Genomic DNA, 20,011 nt, shown 5'->3' on the forward strand with positions numbered 1-20,011 from the left:
GACTTGTAAATCATGTTAGCTGATAAGTTATTTTTAAAGCCTTAACAAGTTATTTATGTTGTTTATTGAAAAGGGCAGGAAATAGTTTACAACACCCAACCACATGCTTCATGGTAGGAGACAGTCAAACCACAAGAACATTGTCTCAGACTCATTAATACTGTAATTACTTGAACATAAACTGTCAGCCATAAAAAGCTTAAAGCTGTCAAGATCCAGTTGCTATTAGCTATAAATAACCTTGTCATGTTGTAATGAAAATGGTGGTTGTCATGGAAACTGCAATTTAATATAGAGATTTTTTAAATAGCTTTGAAGTAATTATTTTACTTTTTTCTCATCTGCCTCAAATGTCAGAAAATGACTCACTTGGGTAGGATTCTTGTTTGGTAGCATTTGAAACAAGGTTTTTAGAGCATGCATTTTGCTATGGTAAACATATTGAAAATGCTGATTTTAAATGAAAGCAGCAAGCAAGTGTGTCTGCACAGGGAAGAAAAACACTACATCCTGAAATAGTTTGAATGCTATTGATTATAAATGAAAATCAGCAAACGCACTGTTAAGCATGAATTTCCTGAGTAAGGATATTTTTTTCATCACCAAACTTTCAGTCCTATCTAAAGATGCAATTAGCAGAGATCTCTTGTTGAAGTCAGGTGTACAGTATATATACAAAATGTACTTGTTCATGTACCAGTAGCCTAATTAACTTTATTTGAAAAGGGCAGAAAATAAGCACATTCATGTACATATACTGTAAGATGCCACTTAAAAAGCAATCTTGACTAAGGCAGCTTCAGGGCATTGTCTCAAAAAGTAATTACCTCCCACAGACTTTACAGTAATATTACTTTGGATATTAACAACATGCTGATTAATGACAACTTTGTATTTCCTCCATTAAAGGGTTTATACACATTGTTGTAGCATGTGCTTTATGCTGTGATTTCTAACTGTTTTGTAAGACTTATACAGTACACGCTCACAGGGGTTTAGAACTGAAGTGGGACATACAGATATACTGTACATATCCAGCTGTTCAATATTACAACTTAACAACACTGTGTGGTGTATTAAAGTACCATCTAAAGCAACTGATTTCCTTCCCAGGAATAACACTCACAAACACATAACACAGGACAAACAAATCAACTTGTTTTGCATATCAAAGGACAGGGCACACACCCACCCAAATATCATAAAACAGGACAAGCCCTCAAAGAGCTGCAGGTAACAAGACAAGCAAAACAAACTCTGTTACATATCAAAGGTCAAGCTCTCAGATTGTGAAACAAACTTTTCTGATCCTATATAAACATTGGGAAGCCCTCACAGTGTGTCTGTTCTGCAGCGCAGACCCAGTGCACATTGCTGTCCTTATTAAGCTCAACAAAACTGAATCTAGACAAGACTGCCCTGCTCTTCTGATGAAGAATCTCCCACAACAAGAACTATGAAGTAATAAGTATGTATTTTATTTTTCTTTTACAATTCAGAACAGAATTAAATTTTACTTTCTGCATATTAATAAATTGTAATGTTCTAGATTTTAAATGTATTCTTTTTTTTCAAGTATCTTGTTTTCAAAGCTGCTTTGTAGACTGATGTCACATTTCAGAACCTAAAGGGACATATCCTGATCTGAACTGGAATGGGCAACCTCTCATAAAAATACTGATACTGACCCCGCTTACAAAACTCTTATCATTAGAATAAATCCAGTTATCATTTATTTGGTTTGCTCCAATGAGTGATTATCTGTTCTCTTTGCAAAGTACCAAGTGCACATACACATCACCCCAGGAGCATGTAGTAAAATATATTTTTTTTAGTAATATCTCTTTTACCTCAAGTTTAACTCAACACAATTCATGCAGAAATCATATCTATGGCAAAACACTGTAATGTACAGTATATGTATGTAATATGTAATGTATAAAAAGAGAAATTGTAAAAGCAGATCAGCTATGAAAAGTGAAGATAACAGAAATGGATCACAAGTTGCAAGATAAAATTGCTGTGGACTTGGCTCACTTCTGTTTTACAATCGTTCTTAGTAGCTTGCAAGCCACTCCCTACTGTCTCTACTGTTCCATTACTGTTATTCTCTCTACAGTACTTATCGCTGCTACTTGGAGTGAGGTATAGTAGGTTCTCTCTATCTCCAACTAAATATTACTCTGTATTACTTTTTTTGTTTAGGTGTTCATCACTGTGCTTTGTTAGAGAGATTTAGGAAGTTAAATTCTAATTTAACTCTTTTCCCCCGTATTACCTGCTCTGAATATTGATTTCCGTGTATGGGTGTTCAAAATATGAAGCAAAGTACTACACAAGTCAGAATCAACACAAATTGTGTTTGTTAGTTCAGACACAACAGCAAACAGCATAACATATAAAACATGATAGATTTATTTAGTATCTGTTTGCCTACAGATAGGATATTGCCCTAGTTTATCTGTGGTGTAACAGAAATGATCATAGAATCCAGGGATCATGGATGAGTCCCATTGTTGCTTATTTGGCTGTCTCTCTTTCTTTTCAGTCAAAAGTTTTCCTCCCTCTTTCTTTTAGGGCCAACTGTGTTACAGACATACTGTACAGCAGACTGAAAAATTAGGAGGATGCACATGTACCAATCACAAAGAACGTAAACTTTTTTTCAGGCAGTTTATATTTACAAAACATAAGATCATAAGAAATTGTATATAGTAAAAGCCCATCTAGCTCATTTTGATCCAAAATTAAGGATCCCATCCAGTTGTTTCTTTAAAAAGCCCAGAGTAATGGTTTCAACAATATGGCTTTCTAGCTTGGTCAATTGTCCCACAACCCTTTGGATAAATAAGTGTAAATAAGTGCCTCCTATTCTCAGCTGTAAGTACACTTCCAGATATAGTAGTTTCCATTTGTGTTATACATCTAACGTAACATAACTTGGTTTTGAACTGTATGCTTTTAAATATACATCCAAACATTTTGCTTGCCTTTTTTATAGTTTCCCCACATGCCTAAATTATGTTAATCATTTGTAAATTGAAACACTAAGTTTCCCACTTAGTATTTATAGTTAATATTGTTACTATTTGATAAAAACCCTTGACTTGACTACAGTAAATATAATTTGAATTATATCTATTTTTTTAACTTTCTGTGCTGCTCCTACAGTGTTTCTTAATCCCCCTAATTTGGTATCATCCGCAAGGTTAACTAGTTTACTGACTATACCAGAAGCTGAATTGTTAATATAAATAAGGAAAGATAGTGGCACTTATACAAATCCATGTGGAACGCCACGTACATTACCCCAACTGAAGCATTCACCCTATAATCTTCTGATGTATGCCCACTTACCAATTTTATTTTAAAACACGTCACTTTTTAATTTAAGACTACACCTACAATCAAGATTATTGTTAAAAGATTTAAGATTTAATGAGAAACAATAATAAGACTAATTTGAAATTGAAATACTGTATGTTACAGCATGTAAACATCATGTACATCATGAACTTTTATACAATTTTATACAATTCTGCTGTGGCTTGTGTAAGAACTCTAACAATTTATCTTCACAACAGCTTCTTGTATATTTGTTTCTCTTGTTTAATTGCAATTAACTTTACATGAAAATGAAGATTTATTGTAATCTATAATCATGCGTATGAGTAATCCATTAAGCATTTTTACTAATTGCTTATGGATAGAATTTCTTGCTTCCTTAAGTACAGTTGTTACAGTACCATTACACTCTGGAGGATTGTTTTTCTTATGTACTGCTTGTACTTTTAATATTTGTACAGTATCCTTTGCTACTGTTGCTTGTTCAAAGATCACTAAGAAGTTAATTAGGCAGGACCTACATTTTTAAATCCATGTTGACTATCCTCTAGAATCTTACTGTCATACAGCTGAACCTCTAATTTGGCTTTAATTATCATTCCCATAACCTTATATTTAAAAGAAATAAGAGTTATTGGCCTAAATTACTATGTTAGGTTTTCTCACCCAGTTAATGGGTATTACCCCTGTCTTGAGTCACTGCTGGATGAGTTTTTTAATGGTCTATGAATATCTCTTGTTTACTTTTCTATCTTACTATTGGGTATTCTACTGTCCATTTTAATTCTGCTTGCAGTTCATTATGCTTCTTTTCTTTAGCTTAATCCTGTTCTTTTAACACAAAATCCTTTTCTAATTTTTTAAAGTGCTTTTTGTCTCAATATTTTACTTAATTGACTTTTTATTTTTATTTGAACTATTTGATTCACTTCTTTAAAGCCTTTGATTTGTTTTTTTGTTTTTTTTTTGCTGTGATTAATCTATTTTGTGCTTTAAGCAGAATATCTTTGAAGTAGGCTATTTTCTTCTGATTCCATACCAAGGTTACCAGATTCCACTTTTTCTGACCTCTGCCTCATTCTTTGAAAATCCTGAAATTATAAACATATTGAACTCTACGTATTTAAAAATATACTCCAAAAGATACCATGTTCTGATCAACATCCGATATTTCCTCACTGTCTTGACTGTTTGAAAACACTCAATCAATCAGCAATTTCCTCTAGCAGGTGTCCTGACTAACAGTAAGGAAGCAATTGTTATCCTTGTTTTCCATTTCATTTTCAGCTGTTGACTCTTCTAATGATTTTCCCCAGTCTTTTGGGGGATAGGTGCGAAATGTGCAAAAATAAAAATTTTCATTATACTGTCATACCCCTCCATTTGTTGATTCTTTCTTCAATGTTACAGAGTTTTATTGCTGATAATAATAATAATAATAATAATAATAATAATAATAATAATAATAATAATAACATCACTTTACATGCCCTGCAAAAGTATCGCCCCTATTCTAATGACATCACATTATCTTGAATTAGAAATAATGTACACACCTTTTTAAAGAAAAGATTTTAATCAAACTTTAATGCTCAACTGATAAACTTTTATGGGTGAAAGAACTTAAAAGTCTGTAAAAGGGCAAAGAAAAATCAGAAACTAAAATGTTTTGATTGCATAATTACTAACCCTCTTTGCTATTGCTAACGGATGTTTCATGAGGTAAAACATCGCCCAGTAAGAAAATGCACTTAGAAATGTTAATTGAGGAGTAAAGCTTAAGATACCATGACTTAACCTGCTTGCCTGAGGGCCAACCACTTGACACTGAAGTGTGGACCCCCATACAGAGAGAGAAATTAACCAAGAGTCACTGTAGCTACAAAGATGGAGATGGCATGGAGAAAGGATACAAAAAGATGAATGCAAGCAAGAGATAGGGGCTTACAAATTGTATTTGTAATTTTAGGAATACTGTCATTTAGAGTTACAAGTTAGAGTAGCACAGAAGAGGTAGGCCTTGGTTGCTACTATCCCACCCGATCTATTGTTAAAAACTCCATTAGTGCAGGAGCACAAAATGTATTTGACAATTCACACAATTAAAAGAATATCTACTGTGTGCCATTAAAAAAAATATATTATTAGAAAAGGGTGAATTATTTGCAAGGCCCTGCAAGTGGCCCAATTTGCAGAAGTACTACAAACGTTTCTTATTCTTCATGAATGCTTCACACATCCATCGCTCCAACATGCAATAATGAAAACTTCCTGAGGAGACCAATGAAAGTAAGCCTGATTGGTAGCTTACAATTACACATGTGGCAATCTATTACAGTATGTTTATATATATGTAATATGCATTTTACAAACATTTTAGCACTGTAATTCATTTTATTGTACAGAATGAATAAATGTGCACATAAAGGACTATAATGTAAACAGATGTTTACAATACTAGTACATTACATGTGATATACTTGCTTACTTCAACAACAATGAAAAGTTGTGCTGTGTATTCATTTCGTGATTTCTTTCTTACCCAACCACTGCTTTCCACATCCACCTCACCTGTTGCACCTAAATCATTCCCATTGACCTTCAAAGCAAATGCCAACATCTTCACCTAAAAGTCAGTATATCCTGAGATGCTATTGGATGCAGAGGAAATACACCTACTGTACGATATCCTGTTTATCCAGATCCTGCTTCTTCTCCAGCCTTCCACTGTCATAAATCCAATGCAGAAAAAAAAAAAATTCAAAAACATCTAAAAATAAAATAGAAAATATGAAAATATTTTTCATTCATCTACCCATTTTGTAACCACTGCATCCAATTCAGGTTAGTGTGGGAGCTGGAGACTATCCTTGCAAGCAACGGACACAAGGCAGCACACACTCATAGGGCAGATGAAAATAAAAAACCATTAATGTACTGTACAATTCACCTGTGCACCTGTACTGGTAGCCACAACACAACAACACCGGACAAAGAGAAGGTATGGATAAGTTAAAGACTAAAATATCTGTATTTATATTCCTTGCCGTGATGTGTTGTGTTAATTCACTATTATCAAAAGGTTCCATAATGCTGTACCTTTAGTACTGCTGTGACAGTATATTTCTAAGTCCTGCTACCTACCCCACTCTATTACTGTTATCCTACTGTCAATAATTGCTTCATCAATCATCTTTTCATTATCTGCACTTTTCAAACCCACTTTTTGTAACACGATGAGTAATGAAGTACAGTACTAATGTTTAAGATTGCATTATAACTGATATCTGGACTTGCATTTTGAATGTTTTTTTTAGTCTGCTTCAAATACAGTGCAAAGTGCAACTTGCAAAGTGCTTGGGATGAATTGGCTCTCTAATTATTTGTATGACCAAACTGATTATGGCAGTAGCCTCTTAACTATTTATCTATATTGATCTATATATCTGCATGTAGGTGGATAAAAATATGTTCAGACAGTGTAAACAATGAGTAGCTGTGAGTGAGCAACAACAAAAATAATGTGGTTGAAACTTCACTAGAAGTCCAGTGGCACAATTTGTTTTTGTGCAGTTTTATTTTGTGATAAACATTTTTATGAGTTTGCAAAGTATAACATCAAGATTTGATCAATTACAGGAATTGTACTGTAAAATAATTCAAATGAACTTTTGCCTTAAAAAAATGTTATGAACAAATTGAACACTGTTAACCATGAAGAACAAATTTGAATCTCAGTAAAACCTGTAAAAATATATAAAAAAAGGAAAAATCATTAATTAGTATTTAGTGAAGTATTTCAGCCCCTTAACTTAGTAATTAGCAGCAAAATCTTTGGCAAAAATGATGCTTTCAGTCCTTTAGGATAGGTCTAAAACAATGTATAGTACAGTATAAATTTGGGACGTTGTCATTTTTGCCCCTTTATCCAGTCAGAATTCCTTTATTTCTGAGAAGATTGCTGGGGATAGTTGATCTTCAAACAAGACTGGAATCTTCAAATTTCACTGTATATTCTATTGGATTCAAGTCAGGACTTTGACAGGAACATTCTTGACATTAATTTTCTTTATGTCAAACCACTCCACTTTGCCTCTGGCATTGTGCTTCTGATCACTGTCTTGCTAAAATATGGCTCAAGTAGGATTTTCTCTAGGATTCACCTCTACTTTGCCCAGTCATTACTCAGTTCCAGACACTTCTCATTGCTCAGCTGCTAATAAGCTGCTAATAAGGAACATCCTTATAATTCTGGTTGTACAGCCTTCGTCACTGTTTTTCAGGTGTAACAAATATTTTTTTGTTCTATTCTGTATGTTAATTGGTAATGGGTATTGTCCTAATTTGGCCCTGCATGAATTGGTAGTTGTTTTTCTCAGAGGATTTTTTTAAAGACCTCAGTGCAGGGTGTTATGGGGTGTTTATCCCATTTAGTTTATTACTAGCCTGTGAGTAGATCCCACATGTTACTACCATATACAACAATGGGTTGATTACACTTTCAGATATTCACAGCCAGATTTGTATGGGGGGTTGATGTTGAAGAGCCTACTTTTACTGGTGTAGGAAACCTGCACATCTCCTTCAGTGTCAAAACACCCTCATCAACTCATAGTCAGTCCAAGGTATGTATGTAGTTTGCTGTTTGTTCCAATGTGTTGTTCAGTTCGAAAGGACTCTTTTTCACCTTGTACGCCCGTTCTCACCTACTCCGTCCTTTGCTCTCCTGTGCTTTATTTTCTCACCACCAGGACAGATGAAGTGCCTGGAATCAGCCACTGAAGATTCAGCCCGCAGAACCAGTGAACACCAGAGAGCGTGAGGGCTGTACTGCCACTGAGTGAGTAGGGTGAGAATAATGATGAAGCACTGCAACAGAGATGCCTCGGCATTATAAAGGAAAATGGATAATCGAATGACTGGATTCCTAATTAATAATCAGAACAGATCAGCTGGAAGTGGATCCTGTCAGACAGACAACCCCTGAAAAACTGTGAGTCCTCTTGAGAATGCTCCAGTTTCCCAGGGCAACCACAGGCCGAGTGATGCTGCAGGACAGCAGTCATAACATTATTTCAATAATTTTGTGACCTTTCTAACTATTGTTTTACTCCTGGACAGACCTGGGACTGCTGTGGCAAATGTCTGAATAGTTACAGTATACCATATGCTATTTTCCAATTTTCTTATTCTTTCTTTAAAAATCTAATTTACACCTTTTCAACATTTTTAGCTTTATCAGATTGGAGAATATGTGAAAGTGCTATGGAGTGCAAACACAAATAGCAAGCACTATACAGTAGATTCTAAGACATTTGTCCTATCTATGATTCTCTGACTGAATGCTATTTGTGATTAAGCTTCCACTTCTTCCATCTTTCCTGTCTTTAGTTACATCTTTCCTGTCTCTAATGTTATATCGATTACCATCACACTGAAAACTGTGTTTCAGTGATTTCAATTACATCACAAATCTCTAATGCTACAGTATCAGTTCTCCAATACTAAAAGTAGCTATTTTGCATTTTGTTTTATCATGTACAGTATGTACAGATGGTTATTACCCTGGAAGGGCTTCTAATGGCCAGGAAAAGCTGAAAGCCTCTTTAGCACACAATGTCCTTGGTCATGTGATGTGTTATTTGCTTAATATTTCCACTTGTTCACCATAGCATTTCAGTTTCTTTTCAAAGACTCGCAATTCAGCAAGTATGGAAACAGCATTCTTTATACTGTGCTATGAGCCTCAACAGGAACAACAGCATTTGCATTTTCATCAGAGACCTCAGCTCCAGGGAGACTACATGCCGTTGCTGACTATCCCATATAATAGGGATATTCCTGATCCTGGAAGACCTGACTGCTGTGTCTTGAGGTTTTCTAGACCTGTTTAAAGCAACACCATCTCAAGGACTGAGAGAAGTACATCATATTAAGCCAATAATGAACTGTTTGGGTTGCTAGGAGATGAATTGGCATGAAAACCTACAGTCTCTGGAACCACATTTGGAGAAACATGCTAATAATAGTACATAATAGTACCCAGATTTTTACGACCCCAAGTGTCTAGGGGTAAAGGGTTAAGTTGAATAAGTGACTGGTTCAAAATAGGACACAATAACACACAAGGTAAGGAACTAGAGTGGTGCCAAAGAAAAGAAAATAACAAACAAAATGGAGCTGGCTAGGAAAGTGAGGGAAAGCTAATCTGATTAGAAAAGAAAACCCAAAACACACAGTCTTCGGCGTCTTCAACACCCTAGCTAACCTCCACTGACTACCCAAAACCATACAAGACAAACAGCACTCACCCGTACTAAACTAGTGTGACTAATACAAGAATCAACTACGTGTGAGAAAAATGTACCCACCAACCTAAACTAACCCTTTACACAAAAGTTCACACAAATACACAAGTGAACTAGGAATACAAATAAGGGAAAATGAGAGTAATCAACAGGAACAGGGTACAAAAGAACACAAAGGTTGACCATGTAACACGTTAGGGCAAGGTAATGGCGAAACAAGGATAAACACAAACAAACGAAAGTACAAAGAAACAAACGGAAACCAACAAAAACAACAAAGCGAAAGCTATACGAAAATACACACACAAAACAAAACAACAAACCAACAAAGCCGAAGCAAAAGCGAAAGCGAAACGAAGCGATAACCAATGCAAAATGAAGCAAAACAAAAACCAAACAAGACCAAAGTCAAACGAAAGGCCTCCTCTTCCTGAAGACCTCCATGTTATATACAGAATAAGATGCACTCTGATTGGCTGAGATGCTGATTGATGATGATGTCATACGGAACAGTGGTGTAATGGTGGGCCAATGGGGGGAGGGAGAACAATCAAAGGTCAGCAGTGCGGAACATAACAAAAACACACAGACCACACACTGGGACGTAACACAGATAATCCTCTATTTTACTTGTTATTAATGCTTTTGAACTTTACATTTAATACAGTTAAGACTTATTGGTCTACAATTACCTGGGTTAGTTTTGCTTCCTTTTTGGGCATCCATTCGAAGGGTGTTACCCCTCTTGACTGAATGGTGATAAGTTCTTCTAATATAAAAAACATCCTTTAATTCCTTTTGTATAGTTGGAATGATAGCCCTACACATGTGTTTTAATTTATGTAATAGTACTTCCGATAATACTGTTTAATACACATTCTGATACAAATTCACATTCTGCGTTTGCTGACTACAACAGCAGAAAGTGACATATCCGAAAGCATCATAATAGCTAGCTGCAGGTAAACCATCTTACAAGTTCACAAATGTGTAATTAATCAACATACAGTACACTATATAGATAAGTTAGAGTTCACAAGTGCTTTTATATTCACACTGTTGTATTGAAAACCAAGAAGGTAATGAAGATAACAGTGAATCTAGCATCAATATCCAGTTTTGGAACAACTGCTGAACAACTTTTCTGTGGCAATAAGTAAACCCTACACTTTATTGTAAAGTGCTGGGTTGATATTGGGCACAAAAAAAGGATACTTGTATTACAGGTCCAGGACCAGTGTACAGTAGTTTATGTTACATTTAATTTTTAAGAATTTATAATAAATCTTTCACACAATTCAGTCCAAATGTTGGATCAGAAATCACATATGACAATAGTGTTATCCTTCAGCACATTTCAATCAAGACTTTCAAGAGGCATTGCCTGGACAGCAAGTTGTAGTGGTTTCAGTACTTTGATATTTTTTGTCATGTCTTTCAGAACCAGCACTGAAAGCATGTGTAGCATTTGTCTTTGATAATGGGTCAATTCCTCAAAGCTTGTAGCATCTACATCCATTTCACTAAGCATTCAAACATTAGGTAAAGACTGTGCTATTGAATACAGCAATATTCATAATACTGTAGATGTTTGAGTGGAAAGCTGTGTCAATTTGTGTTGTCTGCAAAGGAACAAGAAAATATGAATTCTTACTGAAAAGTAAAAAAATAACATATCATTTGGGTTGTTGAGTCTTCTTCTGGTGTGACTGAAGAACCTGAAAAAGACTTCACTCACACCAGAAGAACAGCTGAAATGTTTTTTCTTCTTTTTATTTTTCAGCATGGAACTTACCTTTACTTGTTCCAATACTTGATAATAGTTATCAATTATCAAATATGCATGTTCCATTGAACAGGCTTCAAAAGCCGTGCTGAGACAGTAGCCAAATAAACTGGTAACAGCCTTAGTAGTCAACTATGGGGTGTGATGCAAATTAAACATCTTCTCAAATGTATGTTCTCATACTGTATGTTATGATTGGTATATTTGTTACTTTTCACAGTGCTGCTTTTCTTTCTTTTACCGATTTATATGTCCTGTGTATTCTTACAGTCAAGCTTTTACATCAGATGTTTGGTATGACACATTTCTTCTGTATACCATACAGTATTTCAAAAGAAATACCTCTGCATTCTTTACAAACATTTCAGCGAAGATATTATTCACTCATTCATTTCTATGTGGTGTGCACTTTGAAAATCCAAACAAGGCTCCTGTCTATGTAGTTGTGCTGTCGAGCTTCCAAAGGTCACATTTGCCATTCTGCTCTGAGTCATATTTCAGTTCAAAATAGTTCAGCATCGTGTCAGTATGACCACTGTAGCTATTTTATCAAACTATTTGGGGATTTTATTTGGTGTATTAGAAGAAAGTATGGCAATTGGTCAGCACAGCCAATACTATATGGAGTTTTAGATAAAGGTTTGGGAGGTATAACAACAACCAAGGTCTCCTTAAACTATACTACTCTAACTCAGAATTCTCCATGATGCCAATTCCTGAAAAATTATAAATACCACAGTAAGCCTCTTTCTCACACTTTTCTGTCTGTATCCCCTACCTTTACCATTGAAACTACCCTTTTCTTAGTTTCCTTCATTGTATAGAAGTCCTTCCTTCATCATCCTACAGCAAGGTGACTGGCCCTCAGTCAAGAATGTTAAGCCAAAATGTCTCATGCCTAACACCTCAATAATCATTCCTAAATGAATGTGCTTTACTGAGTGAAGTTTTTCCTTGTGAATCTCTGTTTAGAATTAGCTGTGCATTACCTATTACATTCTACTGTTAAGTGCTATTCTGCCTAAACACCATTTTAAATTGTAAAAAGGCTGGCTTGGCATCAGTTCACTTTGCTAATTATGAATGCCTCTAAAAATGAACAATGGCATTTTCTAGTTTTAAAAACTAGAAATATAGGAAACTAAAATGCAGATTGAAGAAAGAAAGCTTTTATCTTTGGCAGTGATGTACTATGTAACAAAATCAACAAGGTGTCAGCCATCTGCTGAGTTCTTTTGAATTAATATTGTGAAAGCATTTAGAAGCCCTGAAAAAAATAAAATAAAATATTGTAAACCTATTAATACATTTTCTACAATAGAACAAAAAATATACTGTCCAGTGCCTTAATAAAGAATTTCTTTGACATCATTGTTTATTAGATAAATGCCGTATATAATGGTATGGTATTCAATGTACTGTATACTTTTATATCAGTGACCTGTAATTCTTACTACCCTGCAAAGATTTCATTGCCAGCAGCAACAAGCAAATTCCCCAAACAACAGAAGGAGAACAAAGGAAGAAAAACTGTTTCCCTTTGGCTTTCTCCCAGAGAACCTTTTTCTGGCATCTAATGTAGGCTGAATGCTCATTGACATGCCTAACTTACCCCTTAGATTTATTCTTGAAAATAAGAAATTAATATAATCTTAATATATTTTTATTGATTAAGAAATGTTCTGTTAAAGAGGAAATTGTGTGTATTGGCTTGTCAAGAATGTAGAGGAAAAAACTTAAAGGTCTGGAACCTTTAATTCTTAGTTTATATAATAAATAGCATTATGTACATTAATCACTAAGACATAAGCTTTTTGATTCAACAGATCTACAGTACGTTTTTATATTACGAAACTCTCAAGCATCATCAAGATCTATACCTCTAACAGAGAGGAGAAACACAACTCAATTCAGTGTAATATTTCTATATGAAAATTATCGAATATCTAGAAAACATGGCATGATTTACTGTACTTGAATAATTATTCATGTAAATAACTAAAACAAAAAACGAAACATTCACTGGTACTATTTCAATCGAACATTCATGTTTTCTTTTGCAAATGCTAAGTTTAAGAATGGGTTTCCTTTCCTACCAGGGTTGTAGCTGGATGAAAAGTACACTACTAGCACAGATTAGCAATGACACAGTATATTTTTAAAGGAATAAATGTTTTATTTTTATTTGTATGAATTTTACAGGGGATAGCAGAGTTAAGGCTCAATTGTATTTCTCCTTGTCAGTGATAATCACACAATAATACCAGATTTTTTCCACTGTTTGTGACTTTGTCAAACTAACATGAGAAAGAAAAAGCTGTAGGTTTATTCATATTAAACTCAGCTTTTGAGAAATATTTATTAGCAGGGATCACCATGTGTAAATACTATTATAATAAAATGAAACTAACCATTTAATTTATATCTATTTATCTACCCATTAAACTATGACATATATCCATTCATTAAATATGTAAATCAGTGAATTCAATAATAATTTTGAGATGAAAAACACTTAATCATTTCTTGAATAGTAACAATTAAACAAAATACTAATAAAACTGGTGATAATATATCTATTTTCAGGCCATTGATAATTCAAGATAAATGTATTTACACAGGAATATTAATTTATGTTAAGAACAGATGGAAGATGTCTCAAGAGGATTCAGCTGGTTACCAGCTGTTAATTCCCAGTTTGCTAGTGCATTATAGTTTCATTTTATGTTATTAATTGAAAAGCCTATCATCTAGTTTCAAGGGGATTATTATTTTAATCACAAGTAATATTTGATCACTCTATTTTACTATTCACAAAAAGCCACTCTTCAGATTTGGGTTCTACTTCTATCATTATTATGTAAATATTTAATTGACCCCCTTCTTTATCAAAAAGTTCTATAAAGTACTAAAATCTTTTTCAGCATTTTGAAGGATTGATACTGTATATGCAGAGTATACTTACAGAACATATAGACAATTGCTCTCTCTTACAAACATGCAGAATTAAACTATGGTAGGAAATCCTGACAAATAATTTTGCTGCATATAGGATTTAATATAAAGTAAGGGTTCCAAAGTCCACACCTTCCTCCTCAACATTGAACCCAGTCAATGAGTGGGTCAACTCAGACAAGGTGAAGTAAGCAAACCCATTGCATACATGCCTGTTGATTACTGTTCTATCACTTTAAAGTTATTTAATGGATCTCCCACCTCAGATTGCCTACTCTTGATTGTTTGAAATGTTTAGATCAATCCGTGCATTTTACCTTGTAGGAGCTCTGACATACCGGATATGAAAGCAGTTGTTAACTCTATATCCCATGAAGTTTCTACTTCTGACATTTTTTTAGTTTTTTTTCCAGTCTATGTGGGGAAAGTTGAAGTCTCCTATAACAACAACGTCTTAGTTTAATAAAAGTCTAATAAACCATGAAGAAATCAATTTAACAAAATGATATGAACTACGTTTGACTTTTCTATAATACTCTACAACATACTGGAGTACCCAGTTAAAAGCAATATCCTTTGTTTATTTACTGCACTGTCTTTTGTTTTCACAGGTAAGCTTGTAATCCAATCTGTTTATAATATTTCACACTTAAGTGTAAAGTTAAACATTATAAAGCCATAGGATTGTTTAGTCTTAATATGATGAAGATCTTTTTGTCAGAAAAAGTTCAAAACTACCCCAAACTGCATTATGAAAAATGAGTTGCAAAACTAATGTTTCTAGTTGACATCACCAGACATATGAATGAACTCAACCTCCATTAGCAGGGTGCAGATCAAACTGTTACATGTCTTTCTGAAACAGAATTACTTGCAAAACGTGCCATTTTTTAGAATGCACATAACAGAACTGGCATTAGAAATTCCTGTCAGATTCCAGGATCTCCAAAGTTTTGCCCAGAAGTTTTCTTTTCTCACTAAACCAGACAGCTTTGACAACAGTGACATGGATTTTTCAGTGTTTCAGTGGACTGGTATTGAGGATTTTGAAATGCATCACATTAAAGTTAGCTCAAAGTTCAATATTCTGTCAATTTGCATTTTTATGGAACTTCAATGGCATCTTAACATAACCACCTATATATGTCAACATTTTTGGTGTGGGTGATTTGTGAATATTTTCACAGCTTTCAGTTAATCATTTAAATGCCTAGTTATTTTTGAGACGCAATTTTTCAGATGGTAACAACTTTGAAAGGAAAATACATAAACCACTATTTAATTTAAGCTTGATTTAATACCAGTGATGTTTAAAATATCATAATTTGGAATATTTCTCAGCATTTGGATCAACATACCTCTGCAAACATGTATTTTCACAGTCAGTCAGTTCTTTATCCATCTTGTAGTCAGTTCATAACAGCACACTCAGAGGCTTGCATGCTGCTTAAAGTGCAAAAAGTGTAAAGCAAAGGAAGTATTACACTAAATGCATAGTGTTACAGGATGAGGTAGGTAACAATGGAAGTGTCACTAAAAATCTAGACACAATGGGTATCTTATTTAGTTTAGAAGGCACCTTAGCTCTTCTTAGAGCCTTCCTAGGCCTTTGTGAGCTTCAATGCTTGGTAGCAGTCTGGGGGTTTTCTGGGTGGTTGAGAGGTACAGTAGGACTTCGGAAAGTCTTGTTTGTAAACTTGTAAACCTGTGTGTTGAATGTAGTTTAGTGTGTGAATTGTCACTTTTAATAAATACTTGTTTTAATTTGTATAAATAAATATTTGTAAAAATTTTAAATAAATATGCAGTAAATGTGCCTGGATTAGTACTCTTTTCAACAAAACGGTTCCAGAGAACAAAGAGCTCACATGCCTCTAACTATTTAGTTCAGGTGGGTAGCTGCATCAGCATGCATAGGCTGCAAAGGAACAAGTAATAGGTTTATTCTATGCTGAAAAGAGAAGAAAGGAAACAATGTTTCGACTGTGGAGCCTTTTACACCCAAAGAAGACTCCACAGCCAAAATGTTGTGTTTTCTCTCTTCTCTTTTCAGCATGGAATAAACTTATTACTTGTTCCTTTACTGCCTCTAACTATACCAACTGCTAGGGGTATATTCTTGGCAAAATCCTTACAATATGGAGGTTATGATTATTTAATTTACTTATTGATTTATCCACTCTGCCAGTTCCTGATTTTCCCCATGTTAGTAACCCCCCATTTGTAACAATATTAATGTATTAATTTCAGAAGTCATTATGTTTATATTACTGAAAAAGTAAGTTGATCTATTATTGACATTAAAAAGTGTAAATGGCAAACAAATACAAACTCTTGGGATGCCCCTTCTGGGAGGTTGCCAACATCTGGTCTATAGCATACCCTAACACTATTTTTATTTTATAATTCCTGAACCTGAATACTGTTCTTTTTCTCCGTTTTTTCTATCTCTCTGGAACAGGGTGTCTCCACTAAAGTTACATTAATGTCCATCACTGAGATGCTAGTGAAGGTTTTATCTCCAGTATTTTATACCCTGTAATACCCTTTTTCTTTATAATATAACTTTTTCTTTGACTTCTCCCTTTTTCCCTTCTCGTTTCAATGTTTCTTTACTTCTTTCTGGACCCTGGTGCCAATCCGACTGGTGCCCATCTAATTTAAGTGAAATCCTGTCTTTACAGATGGCTTTTGCCATGAAAAGGCTTCCAATGGCGAAAAAGGCTGAATTCAACTTCTGCACACCATGTCTTCATTCATATGAAGCAGCCATATCACTCTACAACTCACAACTGGCAACCCACTGAAGCTAAGCAGGTGTAAGCCTGGTCAGTACCTGGATGAGAGACCTCCTGGGAAAACCTGTGGTTGCTGCTGGAAGAGGTGTTAGTGGGGTCTGCAGTCCATGTGGATCCTAATGCCCCTAATCCTAATACAGGGACACTATACTGTAAACAGGCGCCGTCCTTCGGATGAAACGTAAAACCGAGGTCCTGACTCTCTGTGGTCATTAAAAATCCCAGGGCGTTTCTTGAAAAGAGTAGGGGCGTCCTGGCCAAATTCCCCATTGGCCCTTACCAATCATGGCCTCCTAATAATCCCCATCTTGAATAGACTCTGTTCTCCTCTCCACTGATAGCTGATGTATGGTAAGCATTCTGGCACACTATGGCTGCTGTCGCATCATCCAGGTGGATGCTGCACATTGGTGATGGTGGAGGGGAGTCCCCATTACCTGTAAAGCGCTTTGAGTGGAGTGCCCAGAAAAGCGCTATATAAGTGTAAGCAATGATTATTATTACATGTTGTGCTGATGGATTAACATTTGTACATTTGTAGTTGTTCACGTTTACCTGGTTGTAAGATTCCTGAGAAAACCACTAATTCATCTTTGCACCAAAACATGCTCTCTTCCATGTGGGCACCTCAAATATTGAAGCTATGATCATTTGGCATCATCTCCATTGGGTTTCTCATATCGTCTGCAAGCTACATTCCAGGTTTCCGAAGGTGGTTCTGTTCCCACAATTCAGAAAAGGTTATCACACTAGAAGAGAACAGAAGAAGAATTTTGAAAGATATGGTAAAAGCAAACACAAATAAAGGCCCTTGACTGAACCAAAAAGAGAAGGGATTTTTGTAAAAGAGTAAATAAATTTGAGGCCTAAAGGTTTCAGATTGAAAGCAAGAGTGTCAAAGAAGATGAAAGTAGCTGGACTTCAAGCACACAACAAGATACCTCCCAAGATAACATCTGCTTAGCTTGCCAGAGATCGTGTGCATTCTCTATTGCTCTTAATAGTAACTTTTAGATTTATGGAAGGTAATCATCCTTTACTGCAATTAATGTATAAAGGAATAGGCAATTAATGTATAAAGTCAATTAACCTACAGATACACCCAAATACCATTCAGTGCAAATTGGTTCTCTAAAGCTGAGCTTCAGCTTGTGTTTGTGGTCTGATTGGGTCTTAAACTGACATTAATAATATTCCCCATGGGATGCTCTGCTGCTTCAAATTATATTTCTTTGTTTTTACAGTGTACCACATTCAAACAGAATGTATTCTGATAAAGTGCATAAATTAATTGCATAAATTAATCAATAACTTAGAAGAAGCATTCCATTCTGCACTGTCTGCTTCCACATCCCACGTATATCTACTGTAAGTGACCATTAGTAAATTTGTATATCCTTTGTCATGATCTTTTCAATACTTTCTGCAAAAGCTGTGAGATATCAGCTATATACATTTACTGGAAGCATTCAAATCATTCATATGGTTTCTTTCCAGGAAGCAAGACAGTCCCTTTTTTTCCCCAAGTACTTAATTATCCATGACCTGTTTCTTTCCCTTTGCATTGTAGAACTCATGTGGACTGTTGTTAACTTAGGGAGTCTGATCAAGGTTTATCAATAACAATGCAATTCTTTCATTTCAATGTACTAACTACTGTACAGATGCAGCCATTCAAAGTGCGCGTCACAGACACGTACCGCAGGTGACGTCGCTCAGTATGACGCAAGATGACGCGTGGCACCGCAGTAAGTGATTGGTTGACCAACAGGGGCACTCGTGGTTCGTTGGTCTGTCGTAGAAAGACTTACAGTAAACGTCTTTGCTGTGCCCGTTGTAGATATTGAATTTTACCACTGAAGGGAAATCTTAGTAGCTGAGCATAAAAAGAATAGGAGCATACTGTAACGCGTGTGAAGGCCATAAACGATATTAATTTTGGAACATAAACATACAGTATATAGCTGGTCTTGGTACTTTAAAGAAAAAAATACACACCAGTATTCCATTTCTCCCTAAACATTTTAAGCTTTGAAGTCTTTAACTAACGTGATACCGGAGTCAACAAGCATACTTTTAGAATTTGATTAAAAGGGAATATAATATGGAATCGCGTATCTAAGGAATTTAATAATGGTATTCGTGTGCTGCGACAGGGCTGTGTAGGGCTGTTTCGCCTGCCTTTTCATGCGAGCTGTGTTGTAGCCGACTGGTCTAGGTGCGTGACTAGCAACTGGTAGGTTGTGTGTTCAAATCCAGCTGGTACCGGACTTTTCTTTTAACAAACATTTCTTCGAAAAAATAGAATAGCGATATTATGGACAATCAATTGACTTTTATATTTCAAAATATCGCAACATGATCGATATTTGCGATATTTTGAACATATCTTCCCTTCTGACAGCGGTTCCTCCTTCTATTGTGTGTGTGTGTGCAACAGAGTAAATTTTTATAGAGAAATGGAGGCTGGACAGTATGCGTTACAATATAAACATTTATATTGATTTAAATCGTGTTCTGATTTAAATCGCAAACGCGTGTTTAATTATGTGTTTTTTAATCATAATCAGGCTAATGCATTTCTACATTTTCTGTATGAACCAGCTTAGAGGTTCATACAGAAAGACAGCTTGTGTTTAAATTGAGTGTAAGGTAATTTATGCTTCTAAAGTCATGGTCAGCATTTATTATCGTACTGTGCTGTAAACTTTTTCTGTGCCTAGTCACATTATTGTATAGCGTTTTTATTGCGTTATTAAATCTGGTGGCGCTGTGTGTTACAGTAGTTTCATGACTCCCATGTCACATGGTCTGTGATT

The 20,011-nt window shown here is 35.1% G+C and overlaps 1 long non-coding RNA gene across 2 annotated transcripts; it reads left to right on the forward strand.

Moving 5' to 3' along the window:
- Nucleotides 1-1,362: 1,362 nt before the first annotated feature.
- LOC148829804 (uncharacterized) lies at nucleotides 1,363-17,312 on the forward strand. Of its 2 annotated transcripts, none has more exons than XR_016091445.1 (3): nucleotides 1,363-1,468; nucleotides 8,097-8,338; nucleotides 17,079-17,312. It is a non-coding gene; the product is annotated as an uncharacterized LOC148829804 (long non-coding RNA). The 2 variants fall into 2 exon arrangements; XR_016091444.1 differs by having other exon boundaries at nucleotides 8,097-8,185.
- Nucleotides 17,313-20,011: the final 2,699 nt, after the last annotated feature.

Source organism: Atractosteus spatula, chromosome 8 (genome assembly GCF_055471065.1).
Source record: "Atractosteus spatula isolate fAtrSpa1 chromosome 8, fAtrSpa1.hap1, whole genome shotgun sequence".
NCBI lineage: Eukaryota > Metazoa > Chordata > Actinopteri > Semionotiformes > Lepisosteidae > Atractosteus > Atractosteus spatula.